General features: G+C 58.0%; 1 non-coding gene across 1 annotated transcript; it reads left to right on the top strand.

Moving 5' to 3' along the window:
• Positions 1-82, top strand: TRNAS-UGA. The gene has a single exon. It is a non-coding gene; the product is annotated as a tRNA-Ser (tRNA).
• Positions 83-10597: the final 10515 nt, after the last annotated feature.

Here is a 10597-nt window from a genome sequence, read left to right on the forward strand (position 1 = left end):
GCTGTGATGGCCGAGTGGTTAAGGCGTTGGAGTTGAAATCCAATGGGGTTCCCCTGCACAGGTTTGAATCCTGCTCACAGCGAGGCCTGTGTTTTAGCCAGTCTCTCACCCGGGCAATACCTCTGTACAACCCCCTGAGACACTCTCAATTCTCTCCCCACCCCAAGAAAATCCTGTTCTGCTCCTTTCATAGAGATCCCTGGGACACCCCCTCACACTGTGTCCCTGAGGGGGTCAGGCAAACTCTCAGCGCCTGAAGCCTCTGCCACTCACCTGGTGCCCCATAGATCAGCCATAGCCCTGGTTCTGCTCCTCTCTGTAGAGTGCGAAAGGAGCCGAGTCAGTGACTCCATGGGAGCTACGGGGCTGCAGAACCAACAGAGAAAAAATAGGTGCTCAGCTGTTCAGTGGGGTGCAGGAGGCGCTGGGCGGGGAGGGGGAGGAGCAGGGAGAGGAAGAGGTGGGGGAGGGAGAGGAATGGGGCAGGAAGGTGCAGGGTGGGAAGAGATGGGACAGGGGTGGGGGTTTGGGGGAAGGGGTGGAGTGGGGGCAGGGCCTTGGGAGGAAACGGGGGGAGTTGTTCCAGGACGGCCCTGAAGGGAAGCACCGACTATCACAGTGACAATACAACTGACCAGCCTTGCGGGGGAGGCTGAGGGAGATCCGCGCTCATCAGGTCTCTTCTCTCCCCCAAGCTGAGCCAGACACTGCTCTCTCCTGGCTCTCACTCTAGCAGCTGGACGCCAAGGAGCCATTTCCCCACAGGAAGTGCATTGAGTGCCCCTGTGGTGCTGGGGGGCTGGCGCTGCTGCTGCCTGTGGGGCTGGCAGGGGGGCTGATGTCTGCACAGACTCTCAGCTGCCAGGCCGGAGGGGGCACTTGGGACCTTAACCAGACTGGCTCAATGAAGACGGGGGGTTGACAGAGCAATACAGACGCTCTCCAGAGCACGGAGCAGCAGCCGCCCATGCACCCAGGCAATGAGCATTTCCCACAGCCTGGAGCCGAGGGGGAGGCGGCAGCTGCTGTTCCAGCTCCTGGGGGACAGGCCCTGTCAGCCAACAGCCACTTCTTACTCCCCACAGCTAAGGGCGCCGGGTTCCTCCGGTGGGGGTGTGGAGCAGCCGTTCGTTTTCCTGTCCTTTTTCTGTGCAACTGCTGACAAAAACATCCCAGACAGAGAAGCAACAGGCCAAAATACTACCATGTATCTGCCAAAGTATTTCAGCTGGGAGAGTGTTAGACTGAAGATCTAGAAGTCCTTGGCTCAATCCCAGGCTTTGGCAGGCCCTTTCATCTCTCTTTGTGCAGGGGTGGCTTGTTTTCTGGGAGCACAGCAGTGTCTGCACCCAAGGTGAGTCCCTGAGCTTGGGCTCTGCAGTAGGAAAACATAGAATAGGCTTCTGCCCCTAGTTGGCCCACCTGACCTTTAACAAGGAGAGATGGGAGCTGTCTTTCCCAAAGACGGCAGGGAGAGAGTGAGGCAGGGTGACCCTCAGGAATGGTGCCAGAGGGCTGCTGGGCAGTGACAGGCAGGGATTGGGGATGGAAGCTCCTCTGCACAGCTGAGCAATGGCAGTACCAGGGAAGGGGCATCTGTAAAAGTGACCCAGCAACACCTCTCCTCCTCTGGGCACCTAGAGCAGAGGCAGCTGGGAAGGGAAGGCTTAAAAGCCACAGAGCAACTGAGGTCAGGGCTACAGGAGGGCAGGACCATGCCTATGTGTGGCCTTCAGACAGGCACAAAAACTCCCAGCCAGGCTGCTCCCTGCCATGCCAAACACCCACTTTCTTTGGCAAGTCAGGAAGGGCAAAGCCTAGACTGGAAGCACCTGGGGCTCATGTCCCAGCCTTTGTGATGCCCACCCCCCAACTCCTTCCCGGGGCTCTAGCTGAAGCCAGAGCATTGGCCAGAGCGGCCAAGAAGAGGTTCCAGCCCTGCAAGGAGCAGGACGTTCAGCACAACGGTAAAATTGCAGAAACACAACCACCAAAGGACTTAAACCCTCAATCTTCTGATCCCCACTCAGATGCCTTATCCATTAGGCCACATGGTAACATGAGAAAAACCACTCCAAGCACTTCTTTGGAAAAGGCGACATTGTGTTTCTCAGGTCATCTGCTGAGGGGGGCCGAGACTCTCTGGGCACAAGAAGTCGAGTTCCCAGCGACACGTGAGACTTAATTCTATGGAGCCGGGTGCAGGGTTTTGGCAGGGAGGCTCAGGCATGGGGGACTGGGGTGCAGCGGACGGACCGGCTGTCTAGGTGTGGAGATTTAGTCGCACTGAGGCACAGGAGGGAGGAGGAGGAGGAATCCTGCTGACAGGCAGTGGCTGTGCAGAAAAAGAGGAGGGGTTGCTGGGAGGTTTTTTTGCCTCTCTTTTGCCTGCCTGCTCGCTCTTGTGTTCCAGCTCCCACGGAGGACGGGACCCCCTGGCCTGGTGACTCCCTCATTGCACTGCCTGGCCTGTCAGTGCGGCTAACTTGGAGCTTTGGCCTCTCCCCATTGCCCCTGGGGTCTGTCAGTCTCAGGGGCCTGATTTCCCATTGGCCCTTCCCCCTTCTATTGGTGCTGGGAACTAGCCAACCAACCCCCCCACTAAGTTTTAGTAAGGGGCCAACAGTCCCTTACACAAGCCGGCCCCATGTGGGTCACCGATGTGCAGAGAAGGCAGCACGAGCTGGTCCCATGGTGTAACGGGCAGCACTCAGGACTCTGAGTTCAGATCTCAGTGGGACCTTGTGTTGGCTTGTGGTGAAGCCCTGAAGCTCACAGTGCTCAACTTCCCTGTCTCCAGCTGTGCAAGAGCAAATCTTTCCCCTCCTGCTGGGTGACTTGCCCACTGGAGCCAGGTCTTGGGTTGTGATGGCCAAAATTGGTTGGGGCTCTAGAACTTGTTACCCTGATGCCTGTGGTTTGACCAGGTGGTTGGGATTCTTGCTGCTTCACATGAGGCCCACAAGTTTGGCCATTTTGCTTGCAGCCACGTTACCTCTTGTCCACATGGCACTTGAAGAAAGGAGTGCCAGGGCCAGGCTTCATAGTCAGGGCTAGGCAGGAGGGAGGCAGAGTCCCAGGCTGGAGCCCAGCACCTCTCCTCCTCTGGGCACCTAGAGCAGAGGCGGCTGGTGCTGACAGCTCCAAGGGAAGGCTTAAAAGCTACAGAGCAACCGAGGTCAGGGCCAGAGGAGGGGAGGACCATGCCTATGCATGGACAGCAGATGGCCACAAAGACACCCGGCCAGCCTGCTCCCTGGTACGACAAACCCCCACTGAAGATGTGCTTAATCCACTTGCTGATCAGGAGGAAAACCTGTCAAAATCTATGTGTGAGGAGAACTCGCTTGGCTTGGAAGGAGCGAGGAAAAAGAGTGAGTGAAAAAAATAACCAGCGAGAGAGAGAGAGAGTGAAAAGAACGTGAAAGGCAGAGAAAGAAATAAGGGAGAGAAAAAAACATTAGAAAAAGAAGGAAAGAAAGGAAGAGTGTGAAAGGTAGAGGGGAAAAAAGAAAGCAAGAACATACAAGCTAGAGAAGGAAAGGAATGAAAAAGAACGGATGAACCACAAGCGCTAGTTGAAGATGGAATGGGAGAGTCAGAGAAAGGACAGACTGACCTGTTAAGTAAGGTTGCACCCCAGAGTCTCCATGTTGGGGGCACAGGCCTCCCATTTCCGTCCTGGCCCTGCTTGGGGGGACCATCCACAGGTGCCTATTGGAACCCCCATGCTGCGAGGAGGGGACAAGCCCCCCCCCATACCCTCCCCTTGGGACACGGGCTCTCCCCAGTCATGACTCCCTTCCCGCATGCTCCTGGGAATGGGGGGAAGCTGGGGGGAAGGTGTGCGCTGAGCAGCACCGTGGGTGTCTCTCTCTGGGGCGAAGGAAGAGGATATTTTTTGTACCAGAAGGAAAGAGCAGGGGGTGGGGGCATTTGTGGAGCCAGGGTGCACACCAGAGAGAGGAACTGAACACAGCCCAGTGTGAGTCCATTGCCAGTTGGAGCCGAGACACCCGCACCTGGAGGACCATCTCCAGAACCTACCTTGATGGTGCCGCTCCCACACTGAGCTCCCCACCTAGACATCCCTGGACGAGGTGAGGTGGTGCATTGGCAAAGGGCGCGGTTTGAGCAGGGTGTGTGTGTGTGTGTGTGTGTGTATGTGTGTGTGTGTGTGTGTCTAATTTTGGGAAGTGAAGTCACAAACTGCTGGGGCTGGTTTCCTATTGGTGTGACCGATTTTTGCAAAGCTTCCCCCCCCATCTTCTTTTGGCACTAGGGCTTTCTCCGCTGCTGTTGACAAGGCAGAACCAAGGCCCCCGTTGCGCCAGGGGCTGCACAGACACAGAGACAGTCCCTGCCCCAGCTGAGATCAGACCCCGTTGGGCCAGGCGCTGCCCAGACACAGCGAGAGACAGGCCATGCCCCAGAGAGTTTACAGGCTCCACACCCAAAAAGTGGGAGGAGAAACTGAGGCCCAGGGTCAAACAACAGCACTGAGAGTAGAACCCAGGAGTCCTGGCGCCTCCTGCTCTAACCACTAGACCCCCACTCTGCTCCCAGAGTTGAGGACAGAACCCAGGAGTCATGGCTCCCCAAAAGGGCAGGAGTGGGGTCTAGTGGTTAGAGGAAAGGAAGATGGGTGTCAGGACTCCTAGGTTCCAGTCCCAGCACTGGGGTTAGAGTGGAGTCTTGTACCTTAGCACAGGTGGGGCTGGGAGCCAGGACTCCTGGGTTCTTCCCATCCCCCCCTGAACCACCTTGCACAGCAGGAGGGGGCTGGGCAGGAAGCGGTGATGGGGTGAAAACTATCAAGAAATGCAAATCCTGGAAGGAGACTGTGCCAGGAACCGGGTGGTACAGAAACCACGGCCCCCATCCCATCTCTAACCCCCGCCTTGGCTGGCACTGGATCATGCCTCCTGTACGCCCCCAATCCACCCCCTGTGAGCCCTGGGGGGCAGGGAATAGCCATGGTGCTGGGCCCCCCATCCAATTGAAGTATTCAGTGTCACAGTGACCCAAGGTGTGTGCACAGAATGGGGATGGAGTGTGTGTGTGTGGGTGGATGGATGGATTTCTGCATGTGTTTGTGTGGTTTTCTGTGAGGGTTTGGGGGGGGTGGGAGGTGTTATTACAGCTGTGGGGGTTGTGTTTGTGTCTGTGCAAGTGTGTGTGTTCATGTGGCTGGATTTGTGCATGTGTTTGCATCTGTTAGCAGTTGTGTTGATGTTGGCTGGATTTGTGTGGGTGTTTGTGTATATTAGCAAGTGTGTGTGAGTGTGTGTGGCTGCATTCATGCATGTGTTTGTGTATGTTTGCAATTGTGTGTGTGTGTGTGTGTGTCTGTGTGTCTGTGTGTGCTCTGCTGCCCTCTTTCTGCGCAACAACTGTTTCTCTGTATGTCACAGCCCCCATACCATCGACCCCGGTGGTGATTTCCCCATGTTACAAGGGCTGGCTGGCCTGACCCTTCTCCCCTCTGCGGAGTGTGGCGGGGGCTGCAGCTCACCCCCTGTGGGGCAGGAGTGCCAAGATGTGGGGTGCTGGGCTCCGATGCACCTGGAGAGCAGCTCAGGTGAGGCAGGGCAGGGCATGTGGTGTCCGTTCTGCGTTGCCTGGTGCTGGGCCATTGCACAATCCCCAGCCACACTGCACAGTGCACCCCGAGAGGGGGCAGGGGGCCAAGCAGACGATCCAGCACGAGTGGGGTGAGGACGTGTGGTTGGGGGGAGGAAAAGCCTTGGGCTGCACTGGGGGAGTGCAGAGCAGGGGTGACACCCCAGAAACCTGCAGCAAAGCGATGGACAGGTGGGGTGGGTGGATAGAAGAGTGACTAAAATCTAAAAGGGGAGTGTGGGATCTAGTGGTCAGAGCGGGGGAGGGGGGGAAGCTGGTGGTCAGAATTCCTGGGTTCTATCTCCAGCCCTGGGAGGGGAGTGGGAGCCAGTGGTTAGGGTGTGTGTCGGGGGAGCCAGGACTCCTGGGTTCTCTCCCTGGCTCTGACTCTCTCTTGTGCAATCCCTCGGCAGTTACCCAACTCGCCAGCGTGTGGGAGCGAGGGGCTGGGGCTGGAGTGACACGGCCTAGAGTCCCGTACTGCCCCTTTGTTACCCAACCAGGGCAGGGTGGGGGATGGCCTGGGAGACCCGCTAAGAAAGGCGCTTCTGGTGGGTTTGTGTGTGGGTCACGCTGCCCCCGGCTGGATAGACCCCTCTAGGTCAGAACCAGTCTCAGCCCGGGTCAGACCCTGGGAGCCCAGCCCCCTCTGTCGCCACGGCCATGTCTATTGGTCTCCTGGAAAGGTCCATTCTCATTGGTAGCTGTCCAGTGGCAGTGAGTTCCACAGGCCTCGGCACACACTGTATGGGGCAGGAGGTCCTTGTGTTGGGAGCAGTGGGAGTGAACTGTGTGCGGTTGCGTGTCTGAGCACAATTGTGAATATTCCAGTGTGTGTGTGATTGTGAGTGTGGCTGGGGGTTGTGATTGTTTCTCTCTTTGGGGGTGGAGCTAGCATGCCCCTATGGGTGTGTTGTGTGTGAGTGTTCTTGGGACTGTGTGAGTCCCTTTGTGCGTCAATGTGTGTGTCACTTACTGCAGGATACAAAATCCTGCAAAGCCACCACACACACACACACACACACACACACACACACACAGAGCGGGGCTCAGCCCCACCAGCAGGGGGCAGCAGGGACACACACGTCTCTCCTGGGCCAGCTTGGACAATTTCCCATCATGACCCGGCACAGTGCTGGTGCCCCCACACGGGGGTGGGCAGCGACCGGGCGGGGGGGGGCAGATGTGCTGGATTCAGAAGGAAGCACTTTGAGAAAATCAGTCAAGGCCCTTAGCAGAGCTGGGACACAGACCCAGTGACCCCTGCACCACCCTGGGAGGGGAGTGGGGTCTAGTGGTCAGAGCAGGGAGGTGGCTGGGCACCAGGACCCCTGGGTTCTATCCCTGGTTCTGGGAATGGAGGGGGTCTAGAGCAGGGGGACTGGGAGCTAGGACTCCTGGGTTCCATTGGGGAGACTGTTTTTTCCTGTGCTCCCCTCCCTAGAGATCCCAGCCCAGCCCCCTAGTGGAGAGTGAGTGGGAGCGGAGGAAGTTGCTCTCCCACTTCAGAAACATGATTCAACCCCCCCACCATGGGCTGTGACATCATGGAACCTCCCCCTCCCCCAGGCAGACAGTAGAAGCCCCACCCACCAGAGAAGGGGGGGTCTAGCTGCACCCACAACAATCCCACTCATGGTTGCAAAGAAACCCCCACAGCCCCACAAACCACTGCTAGGACAGGATCTGCTGCTTCCGCTGCTTTATTTTTCACCAGGAGCTGCTCCCCACCAGGCACCACACCCCATTCACACGCATTTGGTCACTATGCAGCTCAGTGGCAATCACTGCCCCGAAGTGACTCCGGTGCAGGCACCCTCAGCACGAACTCCCCACACCGGATTCTGTCCACACGCAGAGAATTCTCTCCGCCGGGCTCCTTCGGTTCCTCTCGCTGCTCTCCGTCCTGCCGCCAGACACTGCTCATCTGCATAGCCCCGCCCATGGACACGTGACCCCTTCTGTCCTTTTAGTCTCAAGCGAAGGAGTTGCCTGCGGGGAGTGAACACGTCAGCGCACGTCACAGCCGCCGGGCGGGGATTGTCTGTGAGCCCCGTGCTTGGGGCGGGGCTTTAGGGAGAGACCCAGCCCCATAGACAGCCTGGGGCAGGGAGCTATTGGGGGAAGGGATGAGGGGATGAGGGGAGAAGGGGGAAGGGAGAGACCCAGCCCCATAGACCCGTAGGGGCAGGGGATCTTGGGGTCAGGAGGGGAGAAGGGGGATTGGCAGAGACCCAGCCTGGGGTGCAGGAGAAATGGGGTGGGGTGGAGGGAGACATGTCGGGTGGGGGTGGGGTGTGTGAAATGTTGGTCCAGGGAATCTGAGTCACTCCCAGGACATCGTGTGCAGGGGGGAGCTCAGGGACAGGGAGAGAGCCCCAGCCCCACAGAGCCCCAGAGGGATATTGGGGGCAGGGGAGGGGATGGAGGAAGGAGAGACCCAGCCCCATAGACCCCTAGAGGTAGCAGGATATGGGGGGGCAGGAGAGGTGATGGCAAAGGAGACACCCATCTCCATAGACCCCCAGAGGCAGGAAATGAGGAGAGAAGGGGGGAGGGAGGGATGCAGGCCTATAGACCTGTAGGGGCAGGGAGATATTGGGGGCAGGAGGGGAGAAGGGGGGTTGGCAGAGACCCAGCCCGGGGTGCAGGGGAAATGGGGTGGTTTGGAGGGAACTAGGGAGGAGAAGAGACACATGTTGGGACAGGGAAACTGACTCACTCCGAATACATGCGGGGCGGGGCAGGGCAGGGCGGAGGCAGATCATGCTGGTCCCAGGGTAATTTCGGGGGGTTCTGATTCCCCACTCAGCCGGGGGGCTCCCCTCTGGGCTGAGGAGCCCTGGGGTGGGGCGGGTGCAGGGGCTGGGTGTGTGTGTCAGGCTGGGGGAGCTGCCTGGGCAGAGGGGCTGGAACCAGGGGCGGCTCCAGGAACCAGGGGCGGCTCCAGGCACCAGCACACCAAGCGCGTGGTTGGGGCGGCAAGCTGCAGTGGGGGGGCTCTGCTGGTCACCGCGAGGGCAGAAGGCACCCCAGCCCCTCCCCCACTCTACCCCCCTCCCCTCCCCTCCCAGAGCTGGGGGAGAACCCAGGAGTCCTGGCCCCCCCATTTCCATAGGGCTCCAGTCCCCTTCCACCACCAGGTCAACCCGGGCACTAGAGCAGGAACAGGGTGAGGCAGCAAGTCAAGCTGAGCAAGGCAGGCAAAAGTGAGTCTTGTCTTCATGGGCCGCTCCCAATGACGTCCTTTTTGTGTGCAACTGCTGCAAAAATATCTCAGGCAGAGAAGCAACAGGCCAAAATACTCCCCTATAGCTGCCAAAGTAGCTCAGTTGGAAGAGCATTACCCTGAAATTCTAAAGGTCCCTGGTTCAATCCCACAATTTGGCAGGCCCTTTCATCCCTTTTTGCCCAGTGGTGGCTTGTTTTCTGGGAGTACAGTGGTCCCTGCACCCAAGGTGAGTCCCTGAGCTTGGGCTCTGCAGTAGGAAAAGATATTGTGGGCTTCCACCCCTAATTGGCTGGCCTGACATTTAACAATGAGGGACAGGAGCTGTCTCTCCTAAGTGAGTTATTGGTGGACCCAATATGGCAGGAAGAGAGTGCTAGAGGGGGTGCTGGGCAGTGATAGGCAGGTATAAAGGATGAAAACTCTTCTGTGCAGCTGAGGGAGGGCAGTACCAGGGAAGGGGCATCTGTGAAAGTGGCCAGGTGGAAGGGAGTTGGGGGCCCAGGAGGAGCTGGGCTTTGGCCATGGTGGGTGTTCAGAAAATACACATTAAGAACTCTAGGGTAGCTTGATGGGCAGAGGGTGATTGGAGGAAGGGCCCATCTCTCTGGTCCTCCAGGCCAGGGAAGAATGATGGGGTTGGAGTCTTGTTCTTCACATTCGCAGTGCGAGTACAGAAGGGGCTGAAGCTCCAACCAGGGAGGGCATTACCGGTGGGCTTTGTGCTCCATGGCACTGGTTACTGCTATATCAGTGTGTATGGTCCCCAATTAAGGCATGAAAGGAAAGTTCTATGAAGGAACTGGCTCCCTTCTTCTAGACCGCACGGTGTTTGGTGTCGGGGGGGATTTCAATTGTTGCACCGGCCTGAGGACTGCTGGTCCTGTTTTCCCAACCGTCAGAGGAAACTCTTCTATGATGAGCACTACCTGGCGCAGGTCTGTAGTGAGGTTGGCTTAGAGGACGTGTTCCTCCTATTCCTCTGACCCGAGCTCACACCAGCCGCAGAGGGGATACACCTTTCTGCGGGGACAGGCCAGGGGTCGCACTGACCGGATTTGCGTGAAGGAGAGCACATCGACAGCCCAGTGCAGGGTGGTGCCAATGGACTGTTCGGATCACGCAGCTCTCACCGTGTGCTCAATGTGGGCAATTCCCTGACCCAGGGCAGAGGACATTGGAAGCTGAACATCCAGAGCTTGCAAGATAAAGGAGCAGGGGGGCGAGGCCTGGAGGTGTTGGCAGAACAGGAAAGCATCAGAGGGTTCTGTGGTTACCAGGGGGATTGGTGGGAGTCGGTGAGGGAGGAGTTGGCGGCTTTGTTCCAGCGGTCAGGGAAACACCACAACATTAAAGAAACCAACAGTGCAAAGTCCTGCAGCATCACCTGTGGGATTTCCACAAGAGCATCCAGGCAGGGGAGCCAGTCAGCGTGTGACTGTACGACCGGATCAAGCGACAGCTGCCCGAGTTCCAGGAGATGAGGCTGCAGTTGGCTGATATGAGCAGGAGCATCGAGTGAAGGGAGGAGCAGACTCCCCTGACATTTTTGCAGCCTGCAGGGAATGGAGACAAAGCAGGGGCATGCAGGGACTCAGGGCAGGCCCCACGGATCCGGTAGTGGAGGACCACAGTCACTGGAGGAGGAGAGAGAGTCCCGCGAGAGGAAGCTGATGGTGGGAAGCAATAAGTGCAGAGTGCAAACCAGCCAAGAGTCACAGGGGTCTAGAAAATGAAACAGCAGCA

The sequence above is a fragment of the Mauremys mutica genome, unplaced genomic scaffold (genome assembly GCF_020497125.1).
Source record: "Mauremys mutica isolate MM-2020 ecotype Southern unplaced genomic scaffold, ASM2049712v1 Super-Scaffold_100100, whole genome shotgun sequence".
Lineage (NCBI taxonomy): Eukaryota > Metazoa > Chordata > Testudines > Geoemydidae > Mauremys > Mauremys mutica.